Raw genomic sequence first — 15,451 nt, forward strand, 5'->3', positions numbered from 1 at the left:
AACTTTATTTTTGAAACACAGTTGTTATTGGTTTTTGCTTTGTTCAGAAGCCTCCCTTTCCTCAAACGATCTATCTTTGAAAATGAGAGCAGGGCTGATGGAGTATCTCCACAAAAATACAGAAAAATAACTGACCCTGCATCAGGACCCCAAAAGCAAGTATCGCACTTTTTACTAAGAACCCCATGAAAAACAGTCTCTTTTCATTATATTTCCCAATTTAATTGCTTTTGCTGCCTTAATCTTGAGTGTGTAAACGTAGTAGGTTGTTTTGTTAAGGGTAAACAAATTGCTTTTAGCACTGCGTGTTTCAGCACTTTCAGATTCAAAAAGTAGGTAATCCCAAAGTGCAAGATAACATTAACATTAATCTGTCAAACCCCATGACGCAGCACCCCCTGCCTCTGCAAGCCACCATTTGGAAAACCTTTAAACACCTTTCCGACAAAGACCGGGCCAAACTACAATTCCCAGAATTCTTTTCAAATCAGCGCAATACGAACAAATTCGCTTCATAAGCAAACGCGAGTACAACGGCGTTTCTAAGATACGGCTGCCCGCCGGAATGATTGATAGGATTACTGTCCAATCTGCTTAATCGGTCCCTCACAAACGATCCAGTAATGTTTCAGGGGAATAGGTGGCTACCTAGCGCTTGGATGGAGGGCAAGAGAAAAAGAGGGGGGTTGTTGCGGAGGTAGAGAGAGGGACGGATCAGTCGCGTCCTGTGGGGACTGCAGCTGAGGCAGCGAGTGGTGGCGACGGCGAGGAAGCGGTTAACCCTGCAGGGGCAGAGACAACGGCCATTCGGCGAGTGCTGCTGAGCCGTTCACTGATTGCCTGCCGCCGCCTCCCGCCCTCCCCGTTAGCTCTCCCGCCCTCCCCGTTAGCTCTCCCGCCCGTCAGCTCGGGCTCCTTCAGGCTTCTACTTAGCCTAGCCTACTCCGGCCCGGCCCCGCAGTCACCATAGAGACGACTACGGCGACTACGGCGCTGCTGCCGCTTACTCGTAAGCCATGGGCAGGAGTCTGCTGTTGGGCTGCGCCGGGCTGAACCGGAGGGCGTCGCGGGACGACCGATAATATCCCTCTTTCCTCACCCCCTTCCTTTCTTTCGTCGGAGGCGCCTGGGAGAAAGAGTTAACCCGGAGTCGGCCCTGCTCGGAGGGAAAGGAGGAAGGGGCGCCGGCCGCGTTCCAGGTAATAGCTCCCCTCAGGCTAAGACTCGCGGAGGGGGGGGTTCGTTGTTTAGCGGGACTGGCGCTGGGGAGGGGCGAGCGTGGTTGCCACTCGGTCTAGCATCTTCCAGCTAGTGGGAGGCCGCTTCTCCTGCGGCCGTGGGGTGCACAACTACCAGCCCACCCGGTATTGGGGTTGCTTCGGAGACTCTTGAGGTTGACGGGGCCCTTCCTTCCTTCGCCATCCTTGGGGCGGGAGCATCAACGGGATGCGTCTCTTGTAGCGCTATCTAAGGGAGGGGGGAAGGGAGAGGAAGCGGCTTTCTGGGATCTGAGAATTATGAAAAAGGAGGCGGGGGGGGGAACCTTCAGGCACCCATAATCTCGTCCCCCGGGTTATTCCAGCTTTGCATTCAGGGGCAGGAGGTGGGCGGGGATGTTGCATAAAAAAAAGATTCGAGCCTTGTATAGGAGATGATCTGGCAGCGCTCGGCTAAACCCCTTTTATTTGGCTTGTATGCCTGACCGACGCCTCTGTCCCCTTTGCGGTGTTGGGGAGCGGGATAGCTGTTGTTCCTTGTATCCTGTTTGGTAGCCGAGCAGAGCTGAGGCGGATCGCAGAAGTTTGCTGCCTGGTACCGATGAGATGGCAGGTGATGCTACAGCAGTTTGTGGACGATGCTGCTGTAAAAATATTATGGGTACTGCAGGGTGGTGGAAGAGTTGTTCACTTATTTTCTCTAAGGTCACCTGGTCTAGCTATTTCAGCCTTTATTTCATTATTGACAAGAAGAACGCTCCCTGAAGGTAAAACTAGACTGCTTGACTTGTAAATCTGGTAATGTTGATGCTTCTGTTTCTCCTTTATTCATACAAATATGCTCTAGCATAGAGGCAGATGGAGCCTGAGGCTAAACATTGCTGCTAGTATCGGCAGTTGCATGAAGATATGAATACAGATACATAGATTTTTGTTTTGAAAGAGAGAGGTATGGTCCCATGCCAGAGATCTTTAAAATGACCAGCTGCCAGCAATGGGAAGAGAGAAAATATGCTAGAGGGATATGTCTATGTTGAATGCTCTTTTGCATTTCTGATATAAAACAGCAAGAGTATAAATTGCCCATCAAGTATAAATCTGGTATAAATTGCCCGTCAAGATTATATACACTTAACATTTTTCCACTTAGTGTGGACTTAACCTTTGTGCTTATTCCTAATGATGTATGTTCAGAAGCAAGCTCCATTGAGTTAAATGGGATTTACACCAGGTAAATGTGCATAGAATTGCAGCCTAAGTTGTGTAAAATGAGATAAAGCAATACTTTGTCTTTAAAGGCTGCCTGAAATTAGTCCTTGAAAATGCCTTTGCAGTTTGCAGAGGAATGTCAAATGAATTACAAGACTGAGAGTGAATATTCAAAAGGACCTGTAACTTTCAAAAACGTATGCAGCATATTTTATGTATTGTGTAATCAAGAACACTTTTTTTGTCCGAACAACTATGTTGAAAACTAGTAAAGGTGAAAGCGAAGTGAAGAATATGACAAAAATGCACTTATAGAGAGACTGATACTAGTGCAGAATATCCGGCATCATACCAACCCTTCTAGGTACTGATATTGGGTACTTAAATTATAAGTGAGATATGCCAGAGCTTGAGTTTACATAGATGTCTGTGGGTGGCTGTTTCAAAATATTTTTCAGTAGGATTCGAATGTTAAATATTTGGAGCTGAGCCTTAGATCAAGTCTAGTGAATAGGCATGTTGGCTTTCTCATTTCATGTGTTCATGTGGGGAGTAGAGGAAACTGCTGTGCAGATATGTCCCAAGACAAAAGAGAAAATTTATCATCATAATGGGAGATATTATTTGGCATCACTTTTTCTCTTGATCAGAGAAAGCAAGGAAGTTTCGAAGTCTTTCAGAAGGCAGACTGAAGTAAAACAAAAAAGGAAAACAAGGGATGGGATACTTTGCTTGTTTGGGCTATATGTTTTTTGGGTGGGGTGGGGATGAAGGGATTGTTGCAGAATCTGTCAGAGGGGAGTGTTTTGTGTCTTCTAACCCAGTCAAGACAAACCATGCACAAACTGGAGTTGATGTGAAAGTTACACTGCAGCTTGTATCTGCCTGCCGCTGTCTCTTTAGGGAGAACATTCCCCACACTTTTAAGAACAGTGAGTTCGGAGTAAACAAGTTGTACACTGCATCCTAATTTAGAAAGAAAAAAGTAAAACCTTTCTTAGGCTGGTAACACCCAAGGAATATTCCTTTGGGACTTAATAGGCTAGTTCATAAAATTAAAGCTTTGTGTTATAGCCTATAGGCTGTTCAGATTGGTTACTGTATTCCAGTTGTTTAATTCTAGCTGTATGTGTTTGTAGCTTTTAACTAACTACAACCTTTCATCTGATATTATTTGTTTGTCCAAGGACACCGTTCACATAAACTTACTAAAAATACAGCCATAGAAAGGCTTTTTTGGGAGAATGCTGTTCTTACAAGTTGCAAACAGAAAGCTCTGTGTGTGTTACAGTGGCTTAACATAAACTAAACTACGCAGTATATTGATTTAATCCTTGTTTTTCTGCTGGAGGAGCTTTGTCCAGAACCTCTTAAATGTCTATACTTTTCACTACTGGCATTCTTGTCCTCCTCCCAAACTCTGGTTTGAATCCTGAGATCCCATGAACAGAACTCCATTCATGGGACACACTTCTGCTGGTAGATGTGGAGGAGACAGTTTTACTGATTTGCTCCTGCAGCCCCCTATGCTCTCATTTGGTCCAGAGTATTGGGGGACACTCTAGACAGTGTGGAGAAGAGGTGTGGAGGTCTGTACTAGAAGGAATGAATGGGCATCCCCTTCTGCCAGTGGGGACCTCTGCTGGATTGAAGGCTGTTACAAAGAGAAGGAATAACTCCAGATCCAAGCCTATTTGTCTAAATTTAACATTGATTGCACTTCATATAGCTATAATGTTTTCTCTTTACATCCTGATGTGTAGTATAAGTCTCTTTTGGCAAGGAAGGAGTTGAGGCAGACACAGGACAATTGCACTGGCCTGGTGTGGCTTGCTTACATTATTGGGCAATGAAATGTCATTCAACACTGATGTGCCTGTTGGCAATATCCAGGCATTTTCTGATGACACATAGCTCTGTTTCTCCATAACATCTGAATCGGGAGAGGCTGTGAACACTCTGGATTGGTGTTTGAATGCTGTAGTGGACTGGATGAGGGCCAGTAAACTGTGCTTGAATCCTGGGAAGATGGAGGCTCTTTGGGTAGGAAGTTCCCATGTCTGGGAGATAGGCAAGTTACTTATTCTAGATGGTGTTACGCTCCCTCTGAAGGACAAGGTCTGTAGCCTAAGGGTACTCTTAGATTCATCTTGGGCCTCTAGTGACAAAGTATCCTCTGTGGCTAGGAGTGCCTTTTACTAGCTTTGTCTGGTTCGTCAGCTACGGCTGTTCCTGGACAGGGATAGCCTGACTTCTGTAGTCCATGTGTTGGCAATCTTGAGGTTGGATTACAGCAATGTTCTCTATGTGGGTCTGCCCCTGGCCCTGTTTTTGAAGTTCTAGCTGGTGCAAAATGTGACAGCCAGACTGCTGATGGGAGCAAATGGCTGGCAACATATAACGACACTCTTAAAACATCTGCACAGGCTGCCCATCAACTACCAAGCCAGGTTCAAGGTCCTTGTATTAATTTACAAAGCCCTGAACAACTTAGGTCCAGGTATCATAGGGACCGCCTGAACCCTTATATCCCCACTTGATTACTGAGCTCATCTGCAGCAGTGGCTCTGATCGTCCCCCGAGTTGATGAGACTCATTTAACATCAACACAAATTGAGTCTTCAGTGTCATTGGCATGGTTATCTGGAATGCTCTGCAGAGATTCAGCAGGTGCCTTTTGTTTTAACTTTTAAATCTCTGCTGAAAATTTTCTGTTCTGCTAGGCTTACGCAGGCAATTAAAAAGATGGATACTGAGGCTAGAACTGAAAGAACTGTGTAACATGTTACTTATTTCCAAGGGAGCTTTAGGCCCGTGTTTCCCAAATGGCAGGTACATAAGTTTCATCGCAAACCACCTTTGAAAGTGAGGGAAATTTCAAAAGCCATTTGTGATGTAGCATAGGAATCTTGTGTTCAAAGGAAGCAACATCAGAACTTCCTTTGTGAATGAGCAAACCCTTGGACGCATAGTTGGATTATGGCTACATTCTTTGGTAATGATTACTTGCAAAGCAGTGGCTGCATTAGCTGGCATATAACTAAGTTAATGGACTGGATGAAGACCCATAAACTGAAGCTAAATCTCTACAACACTGAGGCATTGCGGGTAGGTGTGTCTTTTGTCTGGAAACTGGGTGTACAATCTATTCTAGATGGGATTGTATTCTCTTTACAGGATTAGGTATGTAGCTTGGAGGCACTTCTAGATCCAGCTTTGTCACTTTATTTGTTTGTTTGTTTATTTATTTATCTATCTATATCTAGATATATAGATATATCCTGCCCTTCCTCCCAGTAGGAACCCAGGGCAGCAAGGAAGCCCATATGGCCTCAGTGGCAGGGAGTGCCTTTTTCCAGATTTAGCTGGTTCACTGGTCATGGCTGTTCCTGGACAGAGATAGTCTTGCCATAGTGACCCATACTCTGGTAAGCCTCTTGTTTTGATTACAGTAGGGCCCCACTCATATGGCGGGTTACGTTCCAGACGCCTACCTAAAAGTGAAACCCGCTGAAAAGCAGAACTCATTCAATAGAATGGTGCCCGATGCCTGAAAAATGCCATAAAAGTGGAACAAGCGCCATATGAGTGGGGCCTTACTCTAATTGAAAGCTGCTGTGTTAGTGAAACACCGAAAAGCGGGACCCTACTGTACTATAATGTTGTGTGTGTGGCTGCCCTTGAATTTGAGCTGGAAGCTTCAGTTAGTGTAGAATGCATCGCAAGAATGTTTATGGTACATATGGATGGAATCTCATTATACTGATTCTGAAGAAGTTATATTGGCTACCTATTTGTTTCTGTGCCATACTCAAATTGCTGCTGCTTACCTATAAAGTGATAAACAGCTTGGGGTGCAAATATCTGAAGAGGCACTTCTTTCTCCATATACAATCCTATCCATTTCCTAACATATTTTGAGGAGATCATATCTGCTGCATACCCGTAGTTAGGGGATGTGCATTATATAGTGACATGAGAAGGAGCCTTTTCTTATGATGTCTGCTTATGGAGCACCAGTATATTACTTTGTGATGATAGGTTACTGTTCTGTTATTTTAGCTGCTCCTACTGTATAGATTTTTATGGTTGCATTTTGTTCTATGTGATCTTACGATTTTATATTTTGTACCCTGTCCTGGGATCTACCATAATGAAGTGTGGGCTATAAATATTTTTAAATAGCTCAATGCTCATTATACAGTTTTTCTGTTTCATAAAGGTGATTGCAGTATTTTCTTTCCTAATAGGTTAAAAAAGAAATTTATCCTCTTCTTAATAGCTTTCCTGATCCTTGGTCTATGTTTGTAAGACAGTATACCTTCACCACCGCATAAAATTAAATAATGAGCAAGCTAGAAGAGTGGTGCACAAGATTTCTGGTGGTTGATTAGACATTTTAGTTTGAGTAGTCATCCATAAATGCAGTAGGTGCTACAGCCATGTGGAATCATGGCTATAAATAGTATCTGTAGCTCTTTCTATGTGGAGGTCAAGCAAAGTCAGTTCAATCTAAGATGTAAAATTAACTGTGATTCTTGTATTATGTTTTGACTGTGGTTTCAGTAAATATAAACAGTAAATTTCTTTTGTTTCTCATTTTATAGGCAAGTAGGAATTATTAAGAATTATTGTTTCAAAGCAGTACATTTGTGGAAATGTTATGTGTTGGACTTGTGCTAGTTATTTTATATCAAATTTCCAAAGTGCAGTAATAAGTTACAGGAAAAGCCATACTATGGTCCCATTGCATTGGTAGAATGTCAGCTTAGTGTGCTCAGGATCCTATATGCTCTTAGCAGACAAGGCAAAGCAATATTGCTTAAAACTATGGAAAATGTAGTAACTGTTGTGTGTACATGCACACAGCATGCTGACGCATACTAATCGTAGCTTGGTGCATTGCCACCTTTACATCAGTTGTGCAGAGAAGCAACCAATCAATGCATGGTGATGGCAAGATGTCCCCTACTACATAGGCAGACACAAATTCACCACACTTTCAACAGTGTAAATTATCATGACACATTCTAGCATGAGCCTGGTTACTGACTCTTTCCAAGCATCTCTGCAGAAAGGGGTTGAAAATCTCTTATACCTCTTCTTTTCTCCCCTCTTGCTAAAGCAACTACCTTTTTTATACAGGAACACAACAATGAAAAGTGGACATTCCTAACTCTCCTGCATGCCAGCCAGCTAGCTTTACCAGTCTCTTGTGAAGGAACATTAATGAAGAACATGTCAGATTCTAATTATGAAATTTTAATTTCTTTTGATTGTAAGATACCTTGGGAACCATTATGTTTGAAAGACAGTCTATAAATATAATAAGTAAATCTACATGGTTAGGAAAATAGAAACGTGCATTGGTATTACTGAGGAACCTGATTTCATTATAGGACATTGACTAGCATAATGGGCCAAGAAACCCTGAACAGGAGCACTCCTTATTTGGGTGTGAGGGCATATTGTAGAATTTCGTAGTAGGACCCATTTCTAGGAATGTAAATACGTGTAATAGTGTTGTGTCTGATACTGAGAAAGCTCAAGGTGGCTTTCCTCCAATAAAAAAATTAAGCTCATGAAAATAACAAATCACATTAAAAATAAATTGTCTATACAGGAAACACTCCAATCAACCTGCCTTGTTGTTGCTGTTGTCGTTAATTAATTTTAGATCCTGCCCCTCCTCCCAGAAGATGCCCAGGGTGGCAAACAAAAACACTAAAAAACATCTAAAAAAAATCTTTAAAAACATGTTTAAATATCTTGAAAACATATATATTTTTTAAAAAAACTAAAAACAATTCCAACACAGATTCAGACTGTTGGAAAAGAAACGTTTTGCAGCCCGTGCTTAACAGAATTATATGCTTTTAAAAATCCAACAGATGCTCATTCTACAACACTGTTGCTGTGGTGTGAGGGACCCACTATGTGTTGTTATGTTCTTATGTTCTTATTACCTTTACTGATAGGACTTTCAGCAGTCTTCCACTAGATCAGTGTTTCCCAAACTGTGGGACTCCAGATGTTGCTGGACTACAGTTCCCATCATTCCTTGCCATTAGCCATGGTGGCTGGAGCTGATGGGACTGTAGTCCAGCAACATCTGGAGTCCCACAGTTTGGGAAACACTGCACTAGATCATAAAGGAGGGTGTATACAGTCAGTCAATATGATAGTGGTCCCATAGGACTATAAAATTCTGTTACTACCCTGCTGAAAGCCACTGCCACTGTATACGTTTTGCACAGACGTTCACATTGTGCCCCTACAAATTGAACCTAAGTTTTATTTTTTAAATTAAATAAGTGGAGGTGGTAAAGAAATCTTACTACTATGCTATCATTGTATGCTGACCAACAGAGAGCTTTGTTGAGTGGTAAAGAACGTTTTGCATGTAGGTTCAGGGGATCTGCTGGGAAATCCCTTGAAAGCCTGCTATGACCAGTTTTCAATGAACTGTGTAGATTAAACAGATATTTGGTATAAACAACTGGGAATGCTGCCCCCTTTTTCTACCAATAAAACAGATGCGGGATGCTCTCAGGAACATCAAAGGATAAGGAAATAGATCTTACTGGGTGCATTAAGCTTTGAGAAAAAGGAAATAATCAGGCACCTCCTGAGGCAGTCTGATGCCTCAATGGTACTGGTTCCACAGAAGGTGACATAGAGTGCTCAAACAGAGGAGGAATATAGTGTATGAGATGAACTGGCTCTATAGCTAAATAATTTAAACAGGATTTAATGGAGGTAGTTTTGTTCTATGCCTTCAAGTTGATTATGACTTATGGCGACCCTATGAATCAGCGACCTCCAATAGCATCTGTTATAAACCACCCTGTTCAGATCTTGTAAGTTCAGGTGTGTGGCTTCCTTTATGGAATCAATCCATCTTTTGTTTGGCCTTCCTCTTTTTCTACTCCCTTCTGTTTTTCCCAGCATTATTGTCTTTTCTAGTGAATCATGTCTTCTCATTACGTGTCCAAAGTATGATAACCTCATTTTCATCATTTTAGCTTCTAGTGATAGTTCTGGTTTAATTTGTTCTAACACCCAATTATTTGTCTTTTTTGCAGTCCATGGTATGCGTAAAGCTCTCCTCCAACACCACATTTCAAATGAGTTGATTTTCCTCTTCTCCGCTTTTTTCACTGTCCAGCTTTCACATCCATACATAGAGATCGGGAGCACCATGGTCTGAATGATCCTGACTTTAGTGTCCAGTGATACGTCTTTGCATTTGAGGACCTTTTCTAGTTCTCTCATAGCTGCTCTCCCCAGTCCTAGCCTTCTCCTGATTTCTTGACTATTGTCTCCATTTTGGTTAAGGACTGTGCCAAGGTATTGATAATCCTTGACAAGTTCAATGTCCTTGTTGTCAACTGAAAAGTTACATAAATCTTCTGTTGTCATTACTTTAGCCTTCTTGACGTTCAGCTGTAGTCCTGCTTTTGTGCTTTCCTCTTTAACTTCCATCAACATTCGTTTCATATCATTACTAGTTTCTGCTAGTAGTATGGTATCATCTGCGTATCTTAAATTATTAATATTTCTCCCTCCAATTTTCACACCTCCTTCATCTTATAGAGGCACATGTTACCAAATTCTTCCAAGCCACTCAGGAAGTGGATTAGACTGTGAAGGACCAACCCAAATTGTGTTTGCAGTTTTACAAATTTGTAGGGCAGTCCCAATATCTCAGACAGGAGGTCAGGTCTCCTGCTCCCCTGGTGCATTCACTATAGCTGCCCAATTTCCCTGTTTTTTAAAGTTTGATAGAAATACCTGTTGGTTATAGGTACATTCTTAAACTGCAAGGTTTTTTGCCTATTAGTGAACACTAAATTGTTCATGGTTATTAAAACAACAAGGGATTATGAAGAGCTCCAAAAGGACCTCTCCAGACTGAGTGACCAGATGCAATTTAATGTAAACAAATGTAAAGTGATGCATGTTGGGACACTTATTTTTAAGAACTTGGATGAGGAGGGGCAGGGAATGCTTATCAGATTTGCAGATGATGCAAAATTTGGAAGGATAGCTAATAGCTAAGGGATTTTGATAGGCTGGAGCATTGGGCTGAAAACAACTGAATGATATTTAACAGGGATAAGTGAAAAAGAAATCAAATGCACAGTTATAAGATGGGGTATACTTGGCTCAGCAATACTGCATGTGAGAAGGATTTTGAGATTATTGTTGATCACAAGCTGAATATGAGCCAACAGTGTGATGTGGCTGCCAAAAAGGCAAATGCTATTTTAGGCTGCATTAATAGAAGTACAGTTTCCAAATTGTGTGAAGTATTAGTTCCCCTCTATTCATCACTGGTTAGGCCTCATCTTGAGTACTGTGTCCAGTTCTGGACATGACATTTTAAAAAGGATGCAGACAAACTGGAAAGGGTTCAGAGGAGGGCAGTGAGGATGATCAGGGGACTGGAAACAGAGCCCTATGAGGAGACACTGAAAGAACTGGACATGTTTTGCCTTGAGAAGACTGAGTGGAGATATGATAGCCCTCTTCAAGTACTTGAAAGGTTGCCACACAGAGGAGGGTCAGGATCTCTTCTCCGTCTTCCTAGAGTGCAGGACTTGGAACAGTGGGCTCAAGTTACAGGAAACCAGCTTTCAACTGAACATCAGGAAGAACATCCTATCTGTTAGAGTGGTATGACAATGGAACCAATGACCTAGGGAGGTGGTGGGCTCTCCAACACTGGAGGCATTCAAAAGGCAGCTGGGTAGCCACCTGTTTGGTATGCGTTAATTTGGATTCTTGCATTGAGCTGGGGGTTGGACTTCATAGGCCAATTCCAACTCTACAATTCTTTGATTCTATGAAACCCATTCGATTAAAGCTTAACATTCTGATTCCTGCCATTTGATACTTATTCAAGGTTTGTCAGTATTCAGGTGCTAGGATTACTGTTGTGTATGGTGGTTGAGACAGAAATTGGACTGATAAAAATAACAGACTGTGCTCCTGTCACAGCAGTATTATGGTCTGTTCCTCCCCCCCCCCCCCCGTTTAGAAGGCCCTGGAGGTTCATCCCAATTTTCCTGATCTTGGATTTGAAAAAAAAGTGTGGAAAATTATAGAGAATAATGTGGAAGAAATAATATCTAAATTAGGGTGGGAAGCAATGAAGGAGGTGACTTGAGAAGCCTGCATTAAAGTGAGCTGAAAAGAAACAGGGAACAAGCAGTTAAATTGGAGAAAAACACTTTACATTTAGAAATGTTAGTCAGTGAGGATCATATATAATACAAGAAACATTAGACAAAGCAAGGAAAAAAACTGAACTTTTAGAAACAAAGCTGATCTATTAGGAAACAAAAATTTATGACCTTGACAATAAGAGCTCTAAACTGGTAACCAGTAGGCTTAAACAGAGAAGTCGGAATACAATTAGGGCTCTATTGTCAAAACAAAATATTTCTACCCTTCTCAAATAATGTGGCACATTTTCCAAATATTATGAGCGCTTCTACCAAGAGAAACGCTAAACACAACAGAATTGTGGACCTTAAACAGAAATTGCATCTATGTTTCGGAAGCATCTAGACAAGCTCTGAATGCTATAGCACACAGGGACTTCAAGAACAAAAATGTATTGCTGAAAAATGACTTGACATCTGTGCTAGCAGACTTTGGATTGGCTTAAACCTGGGAAACCTCCAGGAGATGCCCACTGACAGGTAACACTTGCAGCCAGAGCTTGGAAGATTACTTTTAAAAAGTAATAAATTACAGTTACAATTACTTGGCCCAAAAAGTAGTAATTACCGTTACAATTACAATTGCTCTGAAAGTAACTGATTACTTTACTTTTTCTCAAAAGTAATCACTACAATTACATTTCAGTTACTTTTTAAAAAAAAACTCCTACAAGGTGCTGGGCTTGGCTGCTGCACATCTAAGAAGCCTAAAACAATATTAAAAATAAACACACACACACAGGGGGTAGTAGAATAAAATTTTTTATCCATAAGATATAACATAATGGCATAACAGAATCTCACATCCCCCCAAGCAATGAAGATACCCCAACTCTTGAAATCAAATTTTACACTTGAAATGCTTTTATAATATGTTTCTGTTATGTCTCAAAAGAACAAGATGCTCAAAGAGCATGTCAGACAAGGAATGTCTTTTTACAGCCATTACGTTGCCACCAGTACTGAACAGGCGTTCTACTGCGGCGCTTGAAGGCATGCCTGTGTCGTGCTGCAAAAAACACCGCAGCACACGTGGAAAGCCATGGAGTGATGACACTTCCCTGCTGGGAGACCTCAGGTACCTCACCAGTTCCTCCTCAGCAGTGTCCACTGCTGACTTCTTGCCCTGGGGGAGAAAGTTAAAGAAGTCATCTTCTGAGTCATCTCCTTCCTGGTCTTTATCTGAAGACTGATCACTGTCCTCATTAAGTACACCCATCTTTATTTCAGCTTTCAACAAGGCTTCCATTGTGTATCTAAGAAAGAGAGAGGATATGTTAACACATATATGTTAGGAAACCATCATCTGCTCTTCATTTCCTGATGCTTGTCATGTCCCCTGGTTCAGGGTCCAGCCTGAGCCTGTGGATGATGACATGGAAGGTAGGAAGGTGACCAAGTCACCACACTCATGGGGCAGCACAGCAGACCCTTAAGGATTACCTGCAGCAACCCAAGGTTGTGATGAGGAGCCCCAGGAAGAAAAGGCCCAGCCCCTGCCTACCACCTTAAGCCCTCTGATGCCTCCCTTGAGACAACATTTCCCTTGGAGTAATCCACCCAAAGGGCTTCCCTAATGTTCTTACTTGTTGGTATGGGTGGTGGCCTGACACGATTCCAGCCAATCTAGTTTGAAGCGAGGGTGTAGGCAGGCTGCCAGAAGAAGCCTCTTGTCCTCCCAGATAGCTGCAAACCGCTTTCTTAGGGCTTCGCGCACACCTCTCAGCAGCTGAAAACAGTATGTGTACCTCTCAGGTTTGTTTTCCAGTCCTTCTAACTTACGGTCCAGATTGCAGAGCGTTGGTAGCAAATACCCCATGAACATGCCGTTCTCCCGTTGCAGGATATCTAGGGACTGGGCTAGTGGCTCCATAATCTCTGTGTATTCCTGTACCACTTCAATCTCAGCAGCTGTGATCCTGGACAAGGAGCAGCGGTCCATTATGGCATGCATTTTTAGTGGCACAGTTAGGAGCTCATGTAGTTGCTTCAACGCATCAAAGGTGGAATTCCACCTGGTCTTATTCGGTACCTTCAGATACACACCACATTGCGCACAGATATACTCAGCAATCTGTGCTGACTGGTTCTGCTTGGACCACAACTTGCTGCACTTTCCCATCAAGGAACGAAACTGTTTCTTGAAAGGACCAAGAAGACTACTTTTGGAGGAGTCAGAAAGCATGGCCTCTATGTCTTGTGTTGCCACAAGGTTGAGGGTGTGGCTAGCACATCTCTGGTGTGGTGGTAAAACAAAATCCTCTCCTGAGTCTGCAGCTTCTTCCTCTGCCTCAGGTCCTGTGTCCAGGATCTCACAGATAGGCACAAACTCCACCTCAGCCTCCTCCTCCTCCTGGTTATCACCATCATCGTCACTGGTGCCTGCAGCTTCCACTGGTTCTTTGGCCATGAAAACTCTGAACGCTTTCACAAAGTTGGAGCCATTGTCTGTAGTAGTGCACATAATGTTGTTGTGGATCCTGTACTGCACATGTACATCATGCAGTGATTTTGAAAGGACATCGTATGTATGGCGCCCCTTCAGACGCTTACAAGCCAAGGCCCCGACCTCACGTTTCAGGGTAGTTGGGTTGATCCAGTGGGCTGTTACCCCAAAGTAACTCTTCTTGCCATTGGTCCAACAATCTGCAGTGGTTGCTATATATGCCACAGCACCCATTTGGTTTGCAAGAGTTTCTCTCATGTGGCATGCTCTCTTTTCAATTCTGTCTCTCAGAGTCTTGGCACATATGATGGTGAGATCTTTGGGGAGTCCAATGCGAACCAGATTAATGAATGATGGTTGTCCACAGTCTGAAGTGGTAATGTCTCCTCTACAATGAAATCAATGATTCTCCTGTCGAGATTGCTCTGGGTGACAGGCTCCCTGCCAGATCCCCACCTCTCAAGGGTTGTCTGCTGCTGCTTCAGCATTTTGGGAGGAGGGGTGTCATGCATTGGTTCAGGAAGGCCACGTCTCCTTGCCTTTATTGCTTCTTCAATTGCTCTCAGCTTCTCAGGGTGTGCCCTCTGAGGAAGAAGAACAAAGCATGAATCCAAGAAAAAATGGAAGAGGAACTTCACAATTTAAACATAAGTAGACAATGGACACTCTTTGAGGACCAGCATGACAAAGGCTTACCTCAAAATGTTTCTTCACATTGGATGAGGAGGAAACAGCTGATCTCAGATTTTTGATCCTTGGAAGGCAGTAATTGTCGGTGTGTGCGTATAGAGATCATACAAGGAAGAAGTTCTAGGGACGCATAGATCAGTAAATGAGCCAGGCCAGGCAAGTTTCTTGTAAGAGTCTTTACTAACAAAATCCTAAAGCACAGTTCTCTCTCTCCAAACTACTTTCCCCCACACCAGAGCTTCTGCAAGTTCCTTCTTATCTACTTGCCCACCAGCTGCTGACCTTGGCAAACCTGGCGCTCTGTTCTGCTCTGCTTAACCCGTTTATTGCAGGTTTCCTTCTCTCACTAAAAATCCCTGTCTGTGAGTCTCATAGCTTGCTTTACTGAACAACAGCCCCCACCTGAGACTCACAGATTACAAAACTACATGTCATTGTTACTTTTATACATTCTTAACTTGTCATTTCAATACACTTCAGTACATGTTTCCTTACAGTATCTATTTACGTTTCCACTTCTGTTTTTTTTCTTTATTCATACAAGTTTTACAGAGTTTTGTTCACTTTTATTTGATAACACTCATTTATGTTTCATTCTTCAATACAGTATTTCCACATGAGATCCATTGTTTCTTTGTCTATTGGCCCTTCTTTTTCCC

General features: G+C 42.5%; 1 protein-coding gene across 9 annotated transcripts in view; it reads left to right on the forward strand.

Moving 5' to 3' along the window:
* The first annotated feature begins 444 nt into the window (after positions 1-444).
* The window catches only part of TTBK2 (tau tubulin kinase 2), a 163,953-nt gene continuing 148,946 nt past the window's right edge, over positions 445-15,451 (forward strand). For 6 of the 9 annotated variants that reach the window (XR_009760697.1, XR_009760695.1, XR_009760696.1 and 3 more), the window contains exon 1: positions 447-1,199. The gene's annotated coding sequence lies outside the window, so the exon portion shown is untranslated. Of the gene's footprint in view, positions 1,200-15,451 lie in introns of all 9 variants that reach the window. The other 3 variants (XM_061611280.1, XM_061611282.1, XM_061611281.1) reach the window with 3 other exon arrangements.

Source organism: Rhineura floridana, chromosome 2, assembly GCF_030035675.1.
Source record: "Rhineura floridana isolate rRhiFlo1 chromosome 2, rRhiFlo1.hap2, whole genome shotgun sequence".
NCBI classification, from domain to species: Eukaryota; Metazoa; Chordata; class Lepidosauria; order Squamata; family Rhineuridae; genus Rhineura; species Rhineura floridana.